The sequence below is a fragment of the Pseudophryne corroboree genome, chromosome 5 (assembly GCF_028390025.1).
Source record: "Pseudophryne corroboree isolate aPseCor3 chromosome 5, aPseCor3.hap2, whole genome shotgun sequence".
Lineage (NCBI taxonomy): Eukaryota > Metazoa > Chordata > Amphibia > Anura > Myobatrachidae > Pseudophryne > Pseudophryne corroboree.
This window is the reverse complement of record NC_086448.1, coordinates 738,794,834-738,819,288: the sequence shown is the minus strand read 5'-3', so window position 1 is coordinate 738,819,288 and position 24,455 is coordinate 738,794,834. Positions and strand designations below refer to the sequence as shown.

Below are 24,455 nucleotides of genomic sequence, written 5' to 3'. Positions count from 1 at the left end.
TTAGTATGAAAGAAAAGTGAAGTGTTTGGCAGCTTACCAAGTGAAACAAAACCATTAATGTGAAATAGTACTTGACCTTTAATTATAAACTGTGAAAAATCACATCATAAAAAGAGGAAATGATACACAGCAAGAACGGAATTTTAAATAGGGTTTCGTAATGCGTTGAACTCTGTTTTGCTTTATGTTTGTTAAGCGTCTTTATTGTTGCTTTTTGTTGTAGAATTTAAACTTTAACTGAGTGAAAATCACCAATACGGATAAGATTACAAAAACAATATTTTACCTGTTCTCCTTTGGTTTTACTGAATGTTTGTTTTTCAAATGAATGCTTTCTAAAAAATCCCTTATTCCTAATACTACTGTATATGACTGCTGTTGTAATTATACCGGCTTTTTCTGACCCTGTGTCTATTATATCACTGCTGTTCTAATTTTCTTCCAGCTGACTAAATTATCATTAATTTTCTCCAAGACCACTGGATACATATTGTTAAATACACTAATTGGTATTTGTACCTCTGAAACCGTTCCTCTTTTTCCATCTTGCCACCTGATTCTATTAGCGCCTCCAGTCTATGCGTGTTTCACCTTCATAATCTTCATTATTGGTCCCCTCTAAGTCCTTTAAAGAAAAATTAAGTTCTGTTTATAATTTAAATATACTTTAAGGAGAAGTTTTTTTTTTATCCCCAGTAAATTAAATAGGTAAGTAGAAAAAACGGCGCTCAGGATACAGCGTATGTAAATGCAAGAGGTCAACGTTTTGGAGACCTTTAATCCCCATCGTCAGGACATAAAAACAAAAAAAACAAAAAAACATTTTATTACATACCTTTTATACTTTATAACCCAAGTGCTCAAAGTATCAGGCCCTCTGCACAACGCTATACTGCTGACGTCACCTGATATGACTTCAACAAGTATTCTAAACAACTGTGGCAAATAGTTAAATTGTATCAAACAATACATTATTATTATAAAGCCACCTATATTAGTGCCTCTAAATGTAGCAATAGAATTCATTTTCCCACTGAATAAAATATATCTAATATACATGAAATTCAGTTAATTCATCTACCCGTTCTCAATAGGCCAACCAGGGTAAAACCTACTAAGCTATTATAGGAATCAGACGCATCATTTTGTTATGGATGAGTACATGGAACTCAGGGGAGTATGCAACAACTGGGAAGTTCCAGTACTCACAGGTAAAGCTGCAGCTAGAATTGATGTCTGCAGCAACTCGTGCTCAACCCCTGACTCCGTTACCCCTCTTAGTGGTCGGATGGTGCCTGCGGTGCTTGTGTTCTTCTGCCCACGGCAGCTGCGTTTGAATGGGTGAATTAGGTCTGCCCAAACTCTGATGCCCCCCGGTCTTATTAAGTGACAAGGCACCACCCTAGACTGCGAGTGAGTAAGGGGGCACCTAACTAACCCTGCAACACCAATGCACGAGTGATAATGAGAATAAACAGTGAGAGCAACAATGCTCAGGGATGTTAAAGATATAAATATAAACAAAGAACTGTTAGGGTGAATACTCCACAAAAACCTGAACACTTTCTGGCAAGATCTGGTCAAGAATCGATCAGTCAAAGTCTCCAGGTCACAGCACAACACAGGCAGGATCTCCAACGAGCTGACAGGTTCACAGAGATGTAAGAACTATCACCAGCGTCTTTGGAGTGACCAGGAAGAGAATATAAATGGTGCTGCACCAATCACAGAAGAAACTCCTTAATTGCAAATATCGTGCAGCTGTCCTGCTGCACGTCCTTGTACACAGCTGGGTACTTAGTTACCCAGCAACGGGGAATGCCGTCTGACTCCGGCGTCCCCGTTGCTAGGGATACGGTGGCTCACAGCGCCTGGCGTCTGCCTGTTGCTAGGCGCCGGGCGGTGACCAGGAGACTTTGTGCCCGGCGTCTGCCTGTTGCTAGGCACCGGTCGGGGACCAGAAAACCTTACGCACGGCGTCCGCCTGTTGCTAGGCACCGGGCGGGGGTCAGCGGGAGGTGCGGCGTCCCGGCTCCATGGCAACGACCGGGACACGTGCCTCCCGGCGCTAACAAATTTACAAGAAACAATTATACAACAACTGTTCACTAAAGCCAAATGGCTGATGGGTTTGTAGAGTGTAAATCCACTTTGTTTCACATTGCAAAAGGATATTGTCCCTATTGCCACCCCATTTACGATCCAATCTATCATTTTGTATTATAAAGCTGCAAGATTATGGTGAAAATCTTGAAAATGTCTGGCAACAGGCTGTACATTTGTTCTACTACCGTATCAGTGTTTACTATATCTCTCCAAATACTAGACCTCTGGCCTGCCATTTTCTCTTTGAAACTAAGGACTGTTTTGTCCACATGCAATAGCCCGCAGGGGCATCTAATATAGTATACATTGTCAAAGTCAAAGTAGAGCATGTGAGTGGATACTTAATTTTAAACCTTTTCCCTGATCTCGGAAAAAGGCAGTTAATGCATTTAAAATTTCCAGGTTCAAGTGAGTCATGTTTTTTAGTAAATCCTGTGATGTCCTTATGAACTACCAAGTCTTTTGTACTGCATCCTCTTCAGAACCCAAGCATCAAAGATTTATTCAACAGACCAGGTAAAGTAATGTCTGTATTGATTACTGCCCAGTATTTTTTGTCTGCCTTCATGAGTTCCTCAGAGTTTGTAGTAAATTGTTGTGGTCAAATCATTTTATTTTCAGCTGAATTAGATGGATTAGACATGAGAACCTAATCTCTCTGTAGGGCTAGTGCTCTATCCCTTGCATCCCTAAGTAAATTTTGAAAATAACTTCCTAGGAGAAGTTTATTCAACATCAGGTTCATCTGTTGTTCAGCATCCTGATGGTTGTTACATATCCTCAAAATCCTCAGGAACTGAGAGTAAGGTAAACCTCGTTTTAACGAGGAGAGCTGGTGGCTACCAACTTGTATGTGTTCCTATCTACCATTTTTTGATAGACACTGGTCACTATCTATTGATCAATAATGGATACTGATCCATCAAGGTAATGAATATTAACCTCACTAAATTCATGTGTAAATTTGATGTTTTCATCTCTCAAATGAAAATCCCATAGAAAATTGATTAACTCTTGCTCCATCCCTTTCCAGGATAAGCAAATGTTGTCGATATAGCAACAATAAAATGTGTTTTGCGCCACCTGTGTGACTGAGAAAAACAGATAATTTTCTACAGCAAACATAAAAATGTTTGCAAAGCTTGGTGCGATGCAGGATCCCATTGCACACCAAAGCAACTGGATGTACAATGAGCTGTCAAAAGAAAAATAATTTCTCTTAAGACTTAATTCCATTAATGTCAAAAACAGAACCAAATGCGGACCCTTACAGTTAGCACTATTGGTCAGAAACCGTCTGAGTTCTTGAAACCGTCTTTGATGAGGGATGTTGGTGTATAGACTAATCACGTCTATTGTGCGCATCAAATTTTTACACTGTAAAGGGGTCAAATCTAGCATTTTTAAGATAAATGATGTAGTGTCTTTCAAAAAACAATCTTCAGTCTGCACGGCTCGTTGTAAATAATAATCAAGAAATTGTGAGACAGTATAATACAGGGAGTCTGTGGCTGCTATAATTGGTTTCCCAGGTGTTTTTTGGGGATCCTTATGCAATTTAGGGATTAAGTAAAAGACTGGGATTTGAGGGGGTCCTGACGCAATGAATCCCTGATTTTTTTAAATCAATGTGACCTTGTTCAAACCCTGTATTCAATACTTTGTCCAATTCCTGTTTGAATATTATACAGGTTGAGTCTCCCTTATCCAAAATGCTTGGGACCTGAGGTAATTTGGATATGGGATTATTCCGTATTTTGGAATAATTGCATACCATAATTAGATATCATGGTGATGGGACCCAAGTCTAAGCACAGAATGCATTTATGTTACATATACACCTTATACACACAGCCTGAAGGTCATTTTAGCCAATATTTTTTATAACTTTGTGCATTAAACAAAGTGTGTGTACATTCACACAATTCATTTATGTTTCATATACACCTTATACACACAGCCTAAAGGTCATTTAATACAATATTTTTAATAACTTTGTGTATTAAACAAAGTTTGTGTACATTGAGCCATCAAAAAACAAAGGTTTCACTATCTCACTCTCACTCAAAAAAGTCAGTATTTCGGAATATTCCGTATTTCGGAATATTTGGATATGGGATATTCAACCTGTAGTAGGATCATTATCCAAGCGTTTATATACCATAGGGTTTGTCAATAGTTTAAGGGCTTCAGATTTATAATGTCTGAGGTTTTGAACAAGTAAATCCCCACCCTTATCCGCCACTGGTAAAGAGAGGTTATAATGCTCCACCTCCATTTTACTGTGGTTAATCATCTAATTTTCCATTTGTTGAGTAAACACCTTAATAGCCATATTAGAGGAGGAAGGGGGAGGGGGGGCGGACAAAACTGGACTTTTTATAGAAAGAATGAGGTATGACACCCTGATCACTGGATTCACCAAGAAAGTCTTTGAATCTCAATTGTTAGCCAAATTTCTGCAGATCCACACTGCTTCTAAACGCATCTGGTGTGTTGGTGGGAATAAAAGTAATGCCCTTGTATTCATGTGTAGTCAATACCCTGTCAGATAAGTTAAAAACTAGGTTCTTTTTTTTGTATCGTCTTTTTCTTTTCACTAGCCCATGTCTGGTGAAGTTCTGGTAAAGAATGAAATATAATTTTTGTGTGAAGAGGCCGGTAGAGAAAGGGTACACGGGAAAACATGAATTTAATCACATTAACGCTAAGAAGTTTTTGGTATGTGATAAATAAAAAGAGGGCCCATTTATGATTGCTACCCACAACTGTACATTTTGTATCTTAGCTTATTGTGGAAATAAATAAAAAAAAATGAGTGATCAACCTCATTTCAAAATACAGATTGAGTCTCCCATGCTTGAAAATTCGATATCCAAAATATTCCAACTGAGATATTCCGACTGAGATAGTGAAACTTTTTCTTTCTGATGGCCTAACTTTGTTTCATGCACAAAATTATTAAAAGTATTGTAATAAATAACCTTCAGGCTGTGTGTATAAAGTGTATGTGAAACATAAATTAATTTTGTGTATGTACACAAACTTTGTTTCATGCACAAAATTATTAAAAACGTATAAAATATTTGACCCTAAGGCTGTGTGTATAAGGTATATACAGTATGAAACATAAATGCATTCTGTGTTTAGACTTGGGTCCCATCCCCAATATATCTAGTTATGGTGTGCAAATATTCCAAAATACTAAAAAAATCCAATATCCAGGCTGGTCCCAAGCATTTTGGATACTGGAGACTCAACCTATTCTGGCAACCGTTTCTCTTGCAATAGTGGGCATAAGCAATTATGAGGACTACAAGTAAAGTAACTCTCCATCTTTAATAGATTAAAATATAACTAATAAATATTTCTTTTCTATATTTAAGTAAAATTACATTACTTCACTTAAATATTTTTTTTTCTGCTGGTATATATCACATCCTTTGTGCTTTATTCTGGCACTGCTTTCTGGAGAACAAGCACTGCAGTGACAAACTTAACACAACTACTGTAAGGTTAATGCTGGGGGTAATCCCTTTTTACATACTGGGGCAGATTTAACGGAATGCAGTTAATATGCCGGCTGTCGGGATCCTGGCAGCCGAAATTACGACACCTGTTGGAATCAGGGCTGGCAACATAAATCTCGGGGCCCAGTACACTTATATCTCTGGGGCGCCCCCTCTCTCCCTCCCTTACCCCGGAAGTTTACCCAGGAAAGATATATATATATTACAAATGAAGGTGACAATCAGAGGCTGGTAAATGGTATAAAAGTGGATTTAATTATGTAAAAATTTTGGGGGTGTGCACCCATTCCTCGGGACAACAATCCACGTCCCTGAACAGTTGATTTCATTAAATCCACTTTTACACCATTGCAAGCCTCTGTGAGTCGCCTTTATCTGTACTATATTATGGAGACACAGTTCTTCTAAGGAGGGCACGGGAGCAATTAAGCCCTAAGCGGACATCACGGAGTGCCGGATTCGTTGAAAAAAAAAGAATAATAATTTTAATGAAAATAAATAAATATATATATATATATATATATATGTGAAAGGGTGGTAGAACCCGGCGCCTTCTGTGTTGTGTGGTTTCCAAGTGAAGCTAGAATAATATTAAGCGTACCGCATCACAAGTGTGTTCAAGCCTGTAGAATGGGTGTAACTTCTCCTGGTCGCGATCTTCTTACTTCCCCGGTTGCTCCGTGGGTGGACCGTGAGGAGATTTAGAAAACCACAATAGTGTAATATTGCAAAACAACAATGATAGGTGTGCTGGTATAGAAAACGTTTTTTCAAATGTGATGAATAGTGAAAAAATAATAATTCACCCAGTGTCAATTTCATAAACACAGTAGTGTATCCACAACCTAAGGTAGTTTAAAAATTAGAGATGAGCGGGTTCGGTTTCTTTGAATCCGAACCCGCACGAACTTCACTTTTTTTTTCACGGGTCCGAGCGACTCGGATCTTCCCGCCTTGCTCGGTTAACCCGAGCGCGCCCGAACGTCATCATGACGCTGTCGGATTCTCGCGAGACTCGGATTCTATATAAGGAGCCGCGCGTCGCCGCCATTTTCACACGTGCATTGAGATTGATAGGGAGAGGACGTGGCTGGCGTCCTCTCCATTAGAATAGATTAGAAGAGAGAGAGAGAGAGAGAGATTGTGCAGACAGAGTTTACCACAGTGACCAGTGCAGTTGTTGTTAAGTTAACTTTTATTTAATATATCCGTTCTCTGCTATATCCGTTCTCTGCCTGAAAAAAACGATACACAGCAGTCACACAGTGTGACTCAGTCTGTGTGCACTCAGCTCAGCCCAGTGTGCTGCACATCAATGTATAAAAGCTTATAATAATTGTGGGGGAGACTGGGGAGCACTGCAGGTTGTTATAGCAGGAGCCAGGAGTACATAATATTATATTAATTTAAAATTAAACAGTGCACACTTTTGCTGCAGGAGTGCCACTGCCAGTGTGACTAGTGGTGACCAGTGCCTGACCACCAGTATAGTAGTATATTGTTGTATACTATCTCTTTATCAACCAGTCTATATTAGCAGCAGACACAGTACAGTGCGGTAGTTCACGGCTGTGGCTACCTCTGTGTCGGCAGTCGGCACTCGGCAGGCAGTCCGTCCATCCATAATTGTATAATTATATACCACCTAACCGTGGTATTTTTTTTTCTTTCTTTATACCGTCGTCATAGTCATACTAGTTGTTACGAGTATACTACTATCTCTTTATCAACCAGTGTACAGTGCGGTAGTTCACGGCTGTGGCTACCTCTGTGTCGGCAGTCGGCAGGCAGTCCGTCCATCCATAATTGTATTATTATAATATATACCACCTAACCGTGGTTTTTTTTTCATTCTTTATACCGTCATAGTGTCATACTAGTTGTTACGAGTATACTACTATCTCTTTATCAACCAGTGTACAGTGCGGTAGTTCACGGCTGTGGCTACCTCTGTGTCGGCAGTCGGCAGGCAGTCCGTCCATCCATAATTGTATTATAATATATACCACCTAACCGTGGTTTTTTTTTCATTCTTTATACCGTCATAGTGTCATACTAGTTGTTACGAGTATACTACTATCTCTTTATCAACCAGTGTACAGTGCGGTAGTTCACGGCTGTGGCTACCTCTGTGTCGGCAGTCGGCAGGCAGTCCGTCCATCCATAATTGTATTATAATATATACCACCTAACCGTGGTTTTTTTTTCATTCTTTATACCGTCATAGTCAGTCATACTAGTTGTTACGAGTATACTACTATCTCTTTATCAACCAGTGTACAGTGCGGTAGTTCACGGCTGTGGCTACCTCTGTGTCGGCACTCGGCAGGCAGTCCGTCCATCCATAATTGTATTATAATATATACCACCTAACCGTGGTTTTTTTTTCATTCTTTATACCGTCATAGTGTCATACTAGTTGTTACGAGTATACTACTATCTCTTTATCAACCAGTGTACAGTGCGGTAGTTCACGGCTGTGGCTACCTCTGTGTCGGCACTCGGCAGGCAGTCCGTCCATCCATAATTGTATTATAATATATACCACCTAACCGTGGTTTTTTTTTCATTCTTTATACCGTCATAGTGTCATACTAGTTGTTACGAGTATACTACTATCTCTTTATCAACCAGTGTACAGTGCGGTAGTTCACGGCTGTGGCTACCTCTGTGTCGGCAGTCGGCAGGCAGTCCGTCCATCCATAATTGTATTATAATATATACCACCTAACCGTGGTTTTTTTTTCATTCTTTATACCGTCATAGTCAGTCATACTAGTTGTTACGAGTATACTACTATCTCTTTATCAACCAGTGTACAGTGCGGTAGTTCACGGCTGTGGCTACCTCTGTGTCGGAACTCGGCAGGCAGTCCGTCCATCCATAATTGTATTACAATATATACCACCTAACCGTGGTTTTTTTTTCATTCTTTATACCGTCATAGTCAGTCATACTAGTTGTTACGAGTATACTACTATCTCTTTATCAACCAGTGTACAGTGCGGTAGTTCACGGCTGTGGCTACCTCTGTGTCGGAACTCGGCAGGCAGTCCGTCCATCCATAATTGTATTACAATATATACCACCTAACCGTGGTTTTTTTTTCATTCTTTATACCGTCATAGTCAGTCATACTAGTTGTTACGAGTATACTACTATCTCTTTATCAACCAGTGTACAGTGCGGTAGTTCACGGCTGTGGCTACCTCTGTGTCGGAACTCGGCAGGCAGTCCGTCCATCCATAATTGTATTATTATAATATATACCACCTAACCGTGGTTTTTTTTTCATTCTTTATACCGTCATAGTGTCATACTAGTTGTTACGAGTATACTACTATCTCTTTATCAACCAGTGTACAGTGCGGTAGTTCACGGCTGTGGCTACCTCTGTGTCGGCACTCGGCAGGCAGTCCGTCCATCCATAATTGTATTACAATATATACCACCTAACCGTGGTTTTTTTATACCACCTAACCGTGGCAGTCCGTCCATAATTGTATACTAGTATCCAATCCATCCATCTCCATTGTTTACCTGAGGTGCCTTTTAGTTCTGCCTATAAAATATGGAGAACAAAAAAGTTGAGGTTCCAAAATTAGGGAAAGATCAAGATCCACTTCCACCTCGTGCTGAAGCTGCTGCCACTAGTCATGGCCGAGACGATGAAATGCCAGCAACGTCGTCTGCCAAGGCCGATGCCCAATGTCATAGTACAGAGCATGTCAAATCCAAAACACCAAATATCAGAAAAAAAAGGACTCCAAAACCTAAAATAAAATTGTCGGAGGAGAAGCGTAAACTTGCCAATATGCCATTTACCACACGGAGTGGCAAGGAACGGCTGAGGCCCTGGCCTATGTTCATGGCTAGTGGTTCAGCTTCACATGAGGATGGAAGCACTCAGCCTCTCGCTAGAAAACTGAAAAGACTCAAGCTGGCAAAAGCACCGCAAAGAACTGTGCGTTCTTTGAAATCCCAAATCCACAAGGAGAGTCCAATTGTGTCGTTTGCGATGCCTGACCTTCCCAACACTGGACGTGAAGAGCATGCGCCTTCCACTATTTGCATGCCCCCTGCAAGTGCTGGAAGGAGCACCCGCAGTCCAGTTCCTGATAGTCAGATTGAAGATGTCAGTGTTGAAGTACACCAGGATGAGGAGGATATGGGTGTTGCTGGCGCTGGGGAGGAAATTGACCAGAAGGATTCTGATGGTGAGGTGGTTTGTTTAAGTCAGGCACCCGGGGAGACACCTGTTGTCCGTGGGAGGAATATGGCCGTTGACATGCCAGGTGAAAATACCAAAAAAATCAGCTCTTCGGTGTGGAGGTATTTCACCAGAAATGCGGACAACAGGTGTCAAGCCGTGTGTTCCCTTTGTCAAGCTGTAATAAGTAGGGGTAAGGACGTTAACCACCTCGGAACATCCTCCCTTATACGTCACCTGCAGCGCATTCATAATAAGTCAGTGACAAGTTCAAAAACTTTGGGTGACAGCGGAAGCAGTCCACTGACCAGTAAATCCCTTCCTCTTGTAACCAAGCTCACGCAAACCACCCCACCAACTCCCTCAGTGTCAATTTCCTCCTTCCCCAGGAATGCCAATAGTCCTGCAGGCCATGTCACTGGCAAGTCTGACGAGTCCTCTCCTGCCTGGGATTCCTCCGATGCATCCTTGCGTGTAACGCCTACTGCTGCTGGCGCTGCTGTTGTTGCCGCTGGGAGTCGATGGTCATCCCAGAGGGGAAGTCGTAAGCCCACTTGTACTACTTCCAGTAAGCAATTGACTGTTCAACAGTCCTTTGCGAGGAAGATGAAATATCACAGCAGTCATCCTACTGCAAAGCGGATAACTGAGTCCTTGACAACTATGTTGGTGTTAGACGTGCGTCCGGTATCCGCCGTTAGTTCACAGGGAACTAGACAATTTATTGAGGCAGTGTGCCCCCGTTACCAAATACCATCTAGGTTCCACTTCTCTAGGCAGGCGATACCGAGAATGTACACGGACGTCAGAAAAAGACTCACCAGTGTCCTAAAAAATGCAGTTGTACCCAATGTCCACTTAACCACGGACATGTGGACAAGTGGAGCAGGGCAGGGTCAGGACTATATGACTGTGACAGCCCACTGGGTAGATGTATGGACTCCCGCCGCAAGAACAGCAGCGGCGGCACCAGTAGCAGCATCTCGCAAACGCCAACTCTTTCCTAGGCAGGCTACGCTTTGTATCACCGCTTTCCAGAATACGCACACAGCTGAAAACCTCTTACGGCAACTGAGGAAGATCATCGCGGAATGGCTTACCCCAATTGGACTCTCCTGTGGATTTGTGGCATCGGACAACGCCAGCAATATTGTGTGTGCATTAAATATGGGCAAATTCCAGCACGTCCCATGTTTTGCACATACCTTGAATTTGGTGGTGCAGAATTTTTTAAAAAACGACAGGGGTGTGCAAGAGATGCTGTCGGTGGCCAGAAGAATTGCGGGACACTTTCGGCGTACAGGCACCACGTACAGAAGACTGGAGCACCACCAAAAACTACTGAACCTGCCCTGCCATCATCTGAAGCAAGAAGTGGTAACGAGGTGGAATTCAACCCTCTATATGCTTCAGAGGTTGGAGGAGCAGCAAAAGGCCATTCAAGCCTATACAATTGAGCACGATATAGGAGATGGAATGCACCTGTCTCAAGTGCAGTGGAGAATGATTTCAACGTTGTGCAAGGTTCTGATGCCCTTTGAACTTGCCACACGTGAAGTCAGTTCAGACACTGCCAGCCTGAGTCAGGTCATTCCCCTCATCAGGCTTTTGCAGAAGAAGCTGGAGGCATTGAAGAAGGAGCTAACACGGAGCGATTCCGCTAGGCATGTGGGACTTGTGGATGCAGCCCTTAATTCGCTTAACAAGGATTCACGGGTGGTCAATCTGTTGAAATCAGAGCACTACATTTTGGCCACCGTGCTCGATCCTAGATTTAAAGCCTACCTTGGATCTCTCTTTCCGGCAGACACAGGTCTGCTGGGGTTGAAAGACCTGCTGGTGACAAAATTGTCAAGTCAAGCGGAACGCGACCTGTCAACATCTCCTCCTTCACATTCTCCCGCAACTGGGGGTGCGAGGAAAAGGCTCAGAATTCCGAGCCCACCCGCTGGCGGTGATGCAGGGCAGTCTGGAGCGACTGCTGATGCTGACATCTGGTCCGGACTGAAGGACCTGACAACGATTACGGACATGTCGTCTACTGTCACTGCATATGATTCTCTCAACATTGATAGAATGGTGGAGGATTATATGAGTGACCGCATCCAAGTAGGCACGTCACACAGTCCGTACTTATACTGGCAGGAAAAAGAGGCAATTTGGAGGCCCTTGCACAAACTGGCTTTATTCTACCTAAGTTGCCCTCCCACAAGTGTGTACTCCGAAAGAGTGTTTAGTGCCGCCGCTCACCTTGTCAGCAATCGGCGTACGAGGTTACATCCAGAAAATGTGGAGAAGATGATGTTCATTAAAATGAATTATAATCAATTCCTCCGCGGAGACATTGACCAGCAGCAATTGCCTCCACAAAGTACACAGGGAGCTGAGATGGTGGATTCCAGTGGGGACGAATTGATAATCTGTGAGGAGGGGGATGTACACGGTGATATATCGGAGGGTGAAGATGAGGTGGACATCTTGCCTCTGTAGAGCCAGTTTGTGCAAGGAGAGATTAATTGCTTCTTTTTTGGGGGGGGTCCAAACCAACCCGTCATATCAGTCACAGTCGTGTGGCAGACCCTGTCACTGAAATGATGGGTTGGTTAAAGTGTGCATGTCCTGTTTTGTTTATACAACATAAGGGTGGGTGGGAGGGCCCAAGGATAATTCCATCTTGCACCTCTTTTTTCTTTTCTTTTTCTTTGCATCATGTGCTGATTGGGGAGGGTTTTTTGGAAGGGACATCCTGCGTGACACTGCAGTGCCACTCCTAGATGGGCCCGGTGTTTGTGTCGGCCACTAGGGTCGCTAATCTTACTCACACAGCTACCTCATTGCGCCTCTTTTTTTCTTTGCGTCATGTGCTGTTTGGGGAGGGTTTTTTGGAAGGGACATCCTGCGTGACACTGCAGTGCCACTCCTAGATGTGCCCGGTGTTTGTGTCGGCCACTAGGGTCGCTAATCTTACTCACCCAGTCAGCTACCTCATTGCGCCTCTTTTTTTCTTTGCGTCATGTGCTGTTTGGGGAGGGTTTTTTGGAAGGGCCATCCTGCGTGACACTGCAGTGCCACTCCTAGATGGGCCCGGTGTTTGTGTCGGCCACTAGGGTCGCTAATCTTACTCACACAGCTACCTCATTGCGCCTCTTTTTTTCTTTGCGTCATGTGCTGTTTGGGGAGGGTTTTTTGGAAGGGACATCCTGCGTGACACTGCAGTGCCACTCCTAGATGGGCCCGGTGTTTGTGTCGGCCACTAGGGTCGCTTATCTTACTCACACAGCGACCTCGGTGCAAATTTTAGGACTAAAAATAATATTGTGAGGTGTGAGGTATTCAGAATAGACTGAAAATGAGTGTAAATTATGGTTTTTGAGGTTAATAATACTTTGGGATCAAAATGACCCCCAAATTCTATGATTTAAGCTGTTTTTTAGTGTTTTTGGAAAAAAACACCCGAATCCAAAACACACCCGAATCCGACAAAAATAATTCGGTGAGGTTTTGCCAAAACGCGTTCGAACCCAAAACACGGCCGCGGAACCGAACCCAAAACCAAAACACAAAACCCGAAAAATTTCAGGCGCTCATCTCTATTAAAAATAAGTACCATCAGGACTTGTAGATCTTGCATATAGTATGTTCCTTTATGGTGTTCCTCTCCCGTGGTGTGGACTTCAGGGCTCCTATTAAAAAGGAAGATTCTCCCAGATACGGGAAAGAAAGCCCATAGTGTAGTAGTTTTTAGAGTAGTTTTTTAATACAAACAAAACAAAAATACAATAATAAATGGACCCGCACAATAAATAGAGAATTAAAGGCTTATCTGAGATCCTCTATCAGAGGAGTGGAATGTCTGTCCAATGCGTTTCGTCCTCTTTAGATTAGTTAGGACTTCATCAAGGGGTAATAAGTGGGGTCAATGTATGTTATTTATACACTTCTTTTTGCACTATTGAACTGTCTGAGGAAGGGGACACGTCCCCGAAACGTTACCTGTTGTTTTCATTAAAAATCTTCACGGGGTGAAGTTTGTTTCCACCCAGCTACAAGTCTGTGAGTGCCACCTGATTTCGTTTGGTACATGTTGGTGGACTGGCATGTCCACAAGGAAGGGCACCACAGCCAGGTAATTTGGAGGAGTGCCGGGGCAGTCTTTGGAAATATATATATATATATATATATATATATATATATATCTACAGCTGGTGCCTTCACATAAAAGCTAGGGTTCACTGAGGCTGTCTGGATTTTGGGTCAGGGTCTTGCCCTTGAATATGTGTCTGTATTTCCCTGCTAAAGTGAGAGACCTTGTGTGGATTACGGTTTTCAGGGATCTCCTGTTGCTCATATGCAGTGCCTCTCAAGAATGTCCCCCTCCTCAAGGTGCTTGTTGATGCTTGGGGCCAGGGTCAATGGCTTCCGTCTCTGCTCCCACTGCCAGGGGCATAACTAGATATTTGTGGGCCCCATAGCAAGATTTTGAAATGGCCCCCCTGCGCTCCTTAAAAGCAATGGGGTATGAGGTGGTGGTTTAGAGGTGATGGGAGTCAGAACAGCAGAGATTGAGCAGAGCCTGACAGTGGATGGCAGTACCTTAAAGGGTGGACACTAAGGTGTCAGTTATACTAATAACTCACTGGAAAGGAGCATGATTGCACACTAGTACCCCCAATTCAAAATATACTGCACATTAGTGCCCCTTATTCACCTTACTTCATACAATAGTGACCCTTATTCACATTATTCCACACAGTAGAGAGGCCCCTTACAACATGGAATGACACACAGTAGTAGTGCCAATTACACCATTATGCCACAAACAGTAATACCCAATGCGTCACATTATGCCCCATGCAGCAAACCTCCTTACACCCCACACAGTACCACATTATGTCCCATTGCACCACATTATGCCCAACACCGTAATGCCCAGACAACACCAACCTGTCCATGTTCAGGGAGTTAGAAGCTGGCGTCCATCCAGGGATTCCGTGCCACCACTGCATCTAGCATCTGTCCAGGGTCACAAATCCTCATCAAAAGCAACCTCAGTGTCGCCTTGCGTGCTAGCATTTCAGGGAATGCGCAGCTGTGTCATGACGTCACTTTGCACATTTCTGAAACTTTTCCCGCTGAGCACAGTGGTGCTGTGTTGGGAGGGGGGGCTTGTGGACAGTCAGAGATATCCTGATCGTGGGGGATACACCCTCCTTTGCCCACAGTCACTGCCCAGCATTACACATGATACCGACTCATGCCCAGCACATACATCTCCGCCATGCCCACAGTCACTACCCAGCACATACACCTCCCATGCCCAGTCACTATCCAGCACATACACCTTCCATGTCCAGTCACTATCTAGCACATACACCTCCCATGCCCAGTCACTATCCAGCACATACACCTCCCATCCCGTCACTATCCAGCACATACACCTCCCTTCCCCAGTCACTATCCAGCACATACACCTCCCATCCCCAGTCACTGCCCAGCACACACACCTCCCATCCCCAGTCACTATCCAGCACATACACCTCCCATCCCCAGTCACTATCCAGCACATACACGTCCCATCCCCAGTCACTATCCAGCACATACACCTCCCATGCCCAGTCACTGCCCAGCACATACACCTCCCATCCCCAGTCACTATCCAGCACATACACCTCCATTGCCCAGTCACTATCCAGCACATACACCTCCCATGCCCAGTCACTGCCCAGCACATACACCTCCCATGCCCAGTCACTGCCCAGCACATACACCTCCCATCCCCAGTCACTATCCAGCACATACACCTCCCATGACCAGTCACTATCCTGCACATACACCTTCCATCCCCAGTCACTACCCAGCACATACACCTCCCATCCCCAGTCACTATCCAGCACATACACCTCCCATCCCCAGTCACTATCCAGCACATACACCTCCCATCCCCAGTCACTACCCAGCACATACACCTCCCATCCCCAGTCACTATCCAGCACATACACCTCCCATCCCCAGTCACTGCCCAGCACATACACCTCCCATCCCCAGTCACTACCCAGCACATACACCTCCCATGACCAGTCACTATCTAGCACATACACCTCCCATCCCCAGTCACTATCCAGCACATACACCTCCCATCCCCAGTCACTATCCAGCACATACACCTCCCATCCCCAGTCACTGCCCAGTACATACACCTCCCATCCCCAGTCACTATCCAGCACATACACCTCCCATGCCCAGTCACTGCCCAGCACATACACCTCCCATGCCCAGTCACTGCCCAGCACATACACCTCCCATGCCCTGTCACTGCCCAGCACATACACCTCCCATGCCCAGTCACTGCCCAGCACATACACCTCCCATGACCAGTCACTATCCAGCACATACACCTTCCATCCCCAGTCACTACCCAGCACATACACCTCCCATCCCCAGTCACTATCCAGCACATACACCTCCCATCCCCAGTCACTACCCAGCACATACACCTCCCATCCCCAGTCACTATCCAGCACATACAACTCCCATCCCAAGTCACTACCCAGCACATACACCTCCCATCCCCAGTCACTGCCCAGCACATACACCTCCCATCCCCAGTCACTACCCAGCACATACACCTCCCATGACCAGTCACTATCTAGCACATACACCTCCCATCCCCAGTCACTATCCAGCACATACACCTCCCATGCCCAGTCACTGCCCAGCACATACACCTCCCATGACCAGTCACTATCCAGCACATACACCTTCCATCCCCAGTCACTACCCAGCACATACACCTCCCATCCCCAGTCACTATCCAGCACATACACCTCCCATCCCGTCACTACCCAGCACATACACCTCCCATCCCCAGTCACTATCCAGCACATACACCTCCCATCCCCAGTCACTGTCCAGCACATACACCTCCCATCCCCAGTCACTATCCAGCACATACACCTCCCATCCCCAGTCACTATCCAGCACATTCACCTCCTATGCCCAGTCACTATCAAGCACATACACCTCCCATGCCCAGTCACTATCCAGCACATACACCTCCCATCCCCAGTCACTGCCCAGCACATACACCTCCCATCCGCAGTCACTATCCAGCACATACACCTCCCATCCCCAGTCACTATCCAGCACATTCACCTCCTATGCCCAGTCACTATCCAGCACATACACCTCCCTTGCCCAGTCACTGCCCAGCACATACACCTCCCATGCCCAGTCACTGCCCAGCACATACACCTCCCATCCCCAGTCACTATCCAGCACATACACCTCCCATGCCCAGTCACTATCCAGCACATACACCTCCCATGCCCAGTCACGGCCCAGCACATACACCTCCCATCCCCAGTCACTATCCAGCACATACACCTCCCATGCCCAGTCACTATCCAAAACATACACCTCCCATCCCCAGTCACTGCCCAGCACATACACCTCCCATCCCCAGTCACTAACCAGCACATACACCTCCCATCCCCAGTCACTATGCAGCACATTCACCTCCTATGCCCAGTCACTATCCAGCACATACACCTCCCATGCCCAGTCACTGCCCAGCACATACACCTCCCATGTCCAGTCACTATCCAGCACATACACCTCCCATGCCCTGTCACTGCCCAGCACATACACCTCCCATGACCAGTCACTATCCAGCACATACACCTTCCATCCCCAGTCACTATCCAACACATACACCTCCCATCCCCAGTCACTATCCAGCACATACACCTCCCATCCCCAGTCACTATCCAGCACATACACCTCCCATGCCCAGTCACTATCCAGCACATACACCTCCCATGACCAGTCACTGCCCAGCACATACACCTCCCATCCCCAGTCACTATCCAGCACATACACCTCCCATGTCCAGTCACTACCCAGCACATACACCTCCCATGACCAGTCACTATCTAGCACATACACCTCCCATCCCAAGTCACTATCCAGCACATACACCTCCCATGCCCTGTCACTGCCCAGCACATACACCTCCCATGACCAGTCACTATCCAGCACATACACCTCCCATCCCCAGTCACTATCCAGCACATACACCTCCCATCCCCAGTCACTACCCAGCACATACACCTCCCATCCCCAGTCACTATCCAGCACATACACCTCCCATCCCCAGTCACTACCCAGCACATACACCTCCCATCCCCAGTCACTATCCAGCACATACACCTCCCATGCCCAGTCACTGCAGAGCACATACCCCTCCCATGACCAGTCACTATCCAGCACATACACCTTCCATCCCCAGTCACTACCCAGCACATACACCTCCCATCCCCAGTCACTATCCAGCACATACACCTCCCATCCCCAGTCACTATCCAGCACATACACCTCCCATCCCCAGTCACTATCCAGCACATTCACCTCCCATGCCCAGTCACTATCCAGCACATACACCTCCCATCCCCAGTCACTATCCAGCACATACACCTCCCATCCCCAGTCACTATCCAGCACATTCACCTCCCATCCCCAGTCACTATCCAGCACATTCACCTCCCATCCCCAGTCACTGCCCAGCACATACACCTCCCATGCCCAGTCACTGTCCAGCACATACACCTCCCATCCCGTCACTGCCCAGCACATACACCTCCCATCCCCAGTCACTATCCAGCACATACACCTCCCATCCCCAGTCACTATCCAGCACATTCACCTCCCATGCCCAGTCACTGCCCAGCACATACACCTCACATGCCCAGTCACTGCCCAGCACATACACCTCCCATGCCCAGTCACTATCCAGCACATACACCTCCCATGACCAGTCACTATCCAGCACATACACCTCCCATGCTCAGTCACTGTCCAGCACATACACCTCCCATGACCAGTCACTATCCAGCACATACACCTCCCATGCCCAGTCACTATCCAGCACATACACCTCCCATGCCCAGTCACTATCCAGCACATACACCTCCCATCCCCAGTCACTGCCCAGCACATACACCTCCCATCCCCAGTCACTACCCAGCACATACACCTCCCTTCCCCAGTCACTATTCAGCACATTCACCTCCTATGCCCAGTCACTATCCAGCACATACACCTCCCATGCCCAGTCACTGCCCAGCACATACACCTCCCATGACCAGTCACTATCCAGCACATAAACCTCCCATGCCCAGTCACTATCCAGCACATACACCTCCCATGCCCAGTCACTCTCCAGCACATACACCTCCCATCTCCAGTCACTATCCAGCACATACACCTCCCACCATGCCCAGTCACTATCCAGCACATACACCTCCCATGCCCAGTCACTATCCAGCACATACACCTCCCATGCCCAGTCACTATCCAGCACATACACCTCCCATGCCCAGTCACTGCCCAGCACATACACCTCCCATGACCAGTCACTATCCAGCACATACACCCATCCCCAGTCACTATCCAGCACATACACCTTCCATCCCCAGTCACTATCCAGCACATACACCTCCCATGCCCAGTCACTATCCAGCACATACACCTCCCATGACCAGTCACTATCCAGCACATACACCTCCCATCCCCAGTCACTATCCAGTACATACACCTCCCATCCCCAGTCACTACCCAGCACATACACCTCCCATCCCCAGTCACTATCCAGCACATACACCTCCCATCCCCAGTCACTATCCAGCACATACACCTCCCATCCCGTCACTATCCAGCACATTCACCTCCCATCCCGTCACTACCCAGCACATACACCTCCCATCCCCAGTCACTATCCAGCACATACACCTCCCATCCCCAGTCACTATCCAGCACATACACCTCCCATGCCCAGTCACTATCCAGCACATACACCTCCCATGACCAGTCACTATCCAGCACATACACCTCCCATCCCCAGTCACTATCCAGCACATACACCTCCCATCCCCAGTCACTATCCAGCACATTCACCTCCCATCCCCAGTCACTACCCAGCACATACACCTCCCATCCCCAGTCACTATCCAGCACATACACCTCCCATCCCCAGTCACTATCCAGCACATACACCTCCCATCCCCAGTCACTATCCAGCACATTCACCTCCCATCCCCAGTCACTACCCAGCACATACACCTCCCATCCCCAGTCACTATCCAGCACATACACCTCCCATGCCCAGTCACTATCCAGCACATACACCTCCCATGCCCAGTCACTATCCAGCACATACACCTCCCGTGACCAGTCACTATCCAGCACATACACCTCCCATCCCCAGTCACTTTCCAGCACATACACCTCCCATCCCCAGTCACTATCCAGCACATTCACCTCCCATGCCCAGTCACTATCCAGCACATACACCTCCCATGCCCAGTCACTGCCCAGCACATACACCTCCCATGTCCAGTCACTATCCAGCACATACACCTCCCATGACCAGTCACTATCCAGCACATTCACCTCCTATGCCCAGTCACTGCCCAGCACATACACCTCCCATCCCCAGTCACTATCCAGCACATACACCTCCCATGCCCAGTCACTATCCAGCACATACACCTCCCATGCCCAGTCACTATCCAGCACATTCACCTCCCATGCCCAGTCACTATCCAGCACATACACCTCCCATGCCCAGTCACTATCCAGCACATACACCTCCCATGCCCAGTCACTATCCAGCACATACACCTCCCATCCCCAGTCACTATCCAGCACATACACCTCCCATGCCCAGTCACTGCCCAGCACATACACCTCCCATGCCCAGTCACTATCCAGTACATACACCACCCATGCCCAGTCACTGCCCAGCACATACACCTCCCATGCCGTCACTATCCAGCACATACACCTCCCATCCCCAGTCACTATCCAGCACATACACCTCCCATGCCCAGTCACTGCCCAGCACATACACCTCCCATGCCCAGTCACTGCCCAGCACATACACTTTCCATGCTCAGTCACTGTCCAGCACATAACACTCTCCCCCCCCCATGCACACAGTCACTGTACCGCATTGCATCCTTACAGTTAGGCAGCACCATACACAGCAGCACGGCGGGAAACAGTCTATACAGCTGCCGGCGGATGAGAAGAGAGCTTCCCGCCAAGCAGCCGCAACATAGTAAGGTGAGAAAGGCTGCCGCTGTTATGCTCTGTGCGCCGTTCGGTCATTCAGTCGGATTTGAGGGGGGGGGGGGTAATTTGGGTTGGCGCGTGGAAAATGATACAAAAAAATATTAAATAATCAGATGCAGCAGCCTGGATGAGTGCAGGGGAGCGGTGGGCCCCACCGGCATCTCGGACCCCACAGCAGCCTCATCCCCTGCACCTATGGTAGTTTCGCTACTGTTAGCTGCATCTTTCTCTCCTCTCAGGCTGCTGTCTGTGTCCCACTGTGCTGTGGCGGTAATGGGTTGCAGCGGCTGATCTCCGGTGCGCCTGTACCTAGAGCCAGCAATCTCATCTTGCTCCTCTCCACATCTCTTTACTCTCCAGCACACTCGCGCTGCTTGCTCACTTCTTCTCCCCATAGGCAGGTGCGGCCTGCATATGAATTAAAGTAAGCCACAGCTGTCCCGTTTTGTGCCCCTCTGTACCTTGGGGCCCCTCTGTACCTCGGGGCCTGGGAGGGGTGTACCCTTTGTACGCCCCTGTTGCTGGGCCTTGCTGGAATTCCAACGCCGGAACTACGAAAGGAACAGTAGGTCGACGACGTCGACCTCCCAAAAGCCATCATCCCAAACAAGGGGGATTAGGTTTAGGCGCCACCCGGATGGTTAAGGTAAGGCTGCAAGGTGGAAAGGGGGGCGGTGGTGGTGGTTAGGATTAGGCTGCGGGGAAGGAGGGTTAGGGTTAGGCAGCGGGTATGGGAGGTTAAGTTAAGGCACCTCCAGGGGGTGGTTAGGTCCAGGCACTAAAGGGGGAGGGTTAGGGGGTAAGGGAGAGGGCGAAATACCCTCTACACACCCATCGGGATTTTGTACATCGGTATCCAAACTTCGGTATTGTGTACACTAGAATCTAGTGCGCCGGTCATCCATATTGATTTCGATTTAACGAGTGATATTCTTGTTATCGCTCATTACGAATGATAAATGGTGCTCTAGCCAATCATCTCCTGAATTTCATGTGATTAAAAAATGACAGGAGCTGATTGGCTGGAGCACCATTTATCAGTCATAAGGAGTGATAACAAGAATATCACTTGTTGCTAATTCTGCCCCATAGGGGGGAATTCAAATGTTTGAAAAGTCGGTTGGGTGTCTGTTTTTTTTTCCTGTCTATTAGATGGGAAAAACAGACATCCAACTGACTTTTTAAACAATTGAATATCCCCCATAGCATGATGCAAAAACATAAAATAAAATAAAATAAAATATAGATTCTCTTAGGCAACAGGGCACTGTTCCTTTGATAAATAGAGACCTAAAACTATCTTATAAATGATTGTTCTGTGCATAGCAAAGTGATCTATCTTCAATGCTCATACCCTATCATAGATGTGTCCTGTTAAAAAGTGTAAACATAAATGGAATTCAAAGGTGTTAAAAAATAATAATCCACAGCAGGTTAAAAAAATGTAAAAAAGGAAATAAAATGTAGTCTGTTGCCCTTCTTGTGTCCTCATATGAAATCTCTTCTACAGGTTGAGTATCCCTTATCCAAAATGCTTGGGACCAGAGGTATTTTGGATATCGGATTTTTCGTATTTTGGAATAATTGCATACCCTAATGAGATATCATGGTGATGGGACCTAAATCTAAGCACAGAATGCATTTATATTACATATACACCTTATACACACAGCCTGAAGGTCATTTTAGCCAATATTTTTAATAACTTTGTGCATTATACAAAGTGTGTCTATATTCACACAATTCATTTATGTTTCATATACACCTTATACACACAGCCTGAAGGTCATTTAATACAATATTTTTAATAACTTTGTGTATTAAACAAAGTTTGTGTACATTGAGCCATCAGAAAACAAAGGTTTCACTATGTCACTCTCACTCAAAAAAGTCTGTATTTGGGTATATTCCGTATTTCGGAATATTTGGATATGGGATACTCAACCTGTACTAGTTTTCTGCTGTAAAGATACCAAAGTTTTATTATAACATGTCAACAGGTTCTCTTCAAGAAAAAGCTTAGGCGTCATCTATTTTAGGAGGAGATTTATCAAACCTTATAAAACATTGATAGGCAACCTGATATACTTCTAAGGTGATACATCTACCCCTTAGGCAAAAATTTAATTCATCGGGAAGTGCCGCAGCGATGTCCAGCTGCACACTGATCCGCCATTTCCATTAGTGCTGATATCGGCCGGTACGATGTACAGTATCATTCTGGAACTACACATTGCATCAGTATCAGCATTTGAATTCACCACTGGTGAGAAATCATTTAAAAATGTATCATGTTTTTTTTTTTGCTTTTTGCTACAGTAAATGGCTATAGTTAATTGCTCTGACTTTTTTGTTGAAAGTATTATAATGCAGTTCCAGAGCCTGGGGGCTATTTGTGTGGTCTTTGGCATCTTCTCTCCCATACTGCTCTCTCCACTCTCCTCTCAACATGTGTTCCTGAGGTCCAGTATCCTGCTTGTTTCCATGGAGGCCAATGTGTGGGTCTCTCAGAGATTTATTCTTGCGGCCAAAGGACCTCTGATGTTACCATAGTGCCGAATTCTAAGGAGCACTGTTTATATAAAACCTATTCTGATACTGCAGATGTGCCAGAGTATTTAACTTCAGACCTTAGCTGTTGCGCATTTGAGGCAGATGCCTGTATACTGACCTGCTCTATCTCTCATCATTTTTGGCTGTATATTGACTCTCCTGTGTTGACCCTGGCTTGTGACCTGACCATTCCTTATTTAATATCTTTGTCATTGGTGAAACTGATCCTTGTATTTACCCTGCTTGTTGAGTGAGCTCCAGCCTACCATGCTACTCTAGGAACCAGCTCTGGGGACCACTAATTTTGTAACTGGGGCATATCAAAGGCTAAACCCTCTTACCAGGTGAAAACAACCACTGCATTTGAATCTGTTCTAGGTAGCGCAAATTTTGCTCAATTTTAAATTCAGAAATCTGAACAATTATTGTGATAAGCACCAATGGATCCAATAGAACCAGCTCACATGTGGTTGGACATGCTATCACTGCTGCTTCCTTGGAAACCTACCAAGGTCAGTCCCATGTTTAAATTTGAGCACAACTACGGTCGAAGTCCCGAGACACAAAACCCAGGAAGACCCTTTCACACCAAGTCAGGAGCCGTGTTGAACCAGCAATATCCCGGGTCAGAAACTTGGTGTGAAAGGGCTATAACAACTCCCTCACCCAATCCTCTTCCATTTACAGCTCTGACCTTATCTCCCTTCACATGCCATCCTGCAATCTTTGCTCTACAATTGAATGCCTCCTCTCCTGCCAACTGATTATTTCCTCCCACTTCTGCCTCCAAGATTTTGTGCTGCTTCCTCTGCAATTCTCTCCCTCTCCTAATCAGGCTTTCCATCTCTCTATATATATTCAAACCAGCTCTCAAGACCCACTTCATCAAAGCCACCCAGCTCTCATCCTAACCCACTGCCTCATGC

General features: G+C 46.0%; 1 long non-coding RNA gene across 1 annotated transcript in view; it reads right to left on the bottom strand.

The window, feature by feature from the left end:
- The window catches only part of LOC134929400 (uncharacterized), a 190,232-nt gene that overhangs the window by 58,599 nt on the left and 107,178 nt on the right, over positions 1–24,455 (bottom strand). Inside the window, exon 3 of the long non-coding RNA XR_010178540.1 lies at positions 520–625. This is a non-coding gene — a long non-coding RNA (uncharacterized LOC134929400). The remainder of the gene's footprint in view (positions 1–519; positions 626–24,455) is intronic.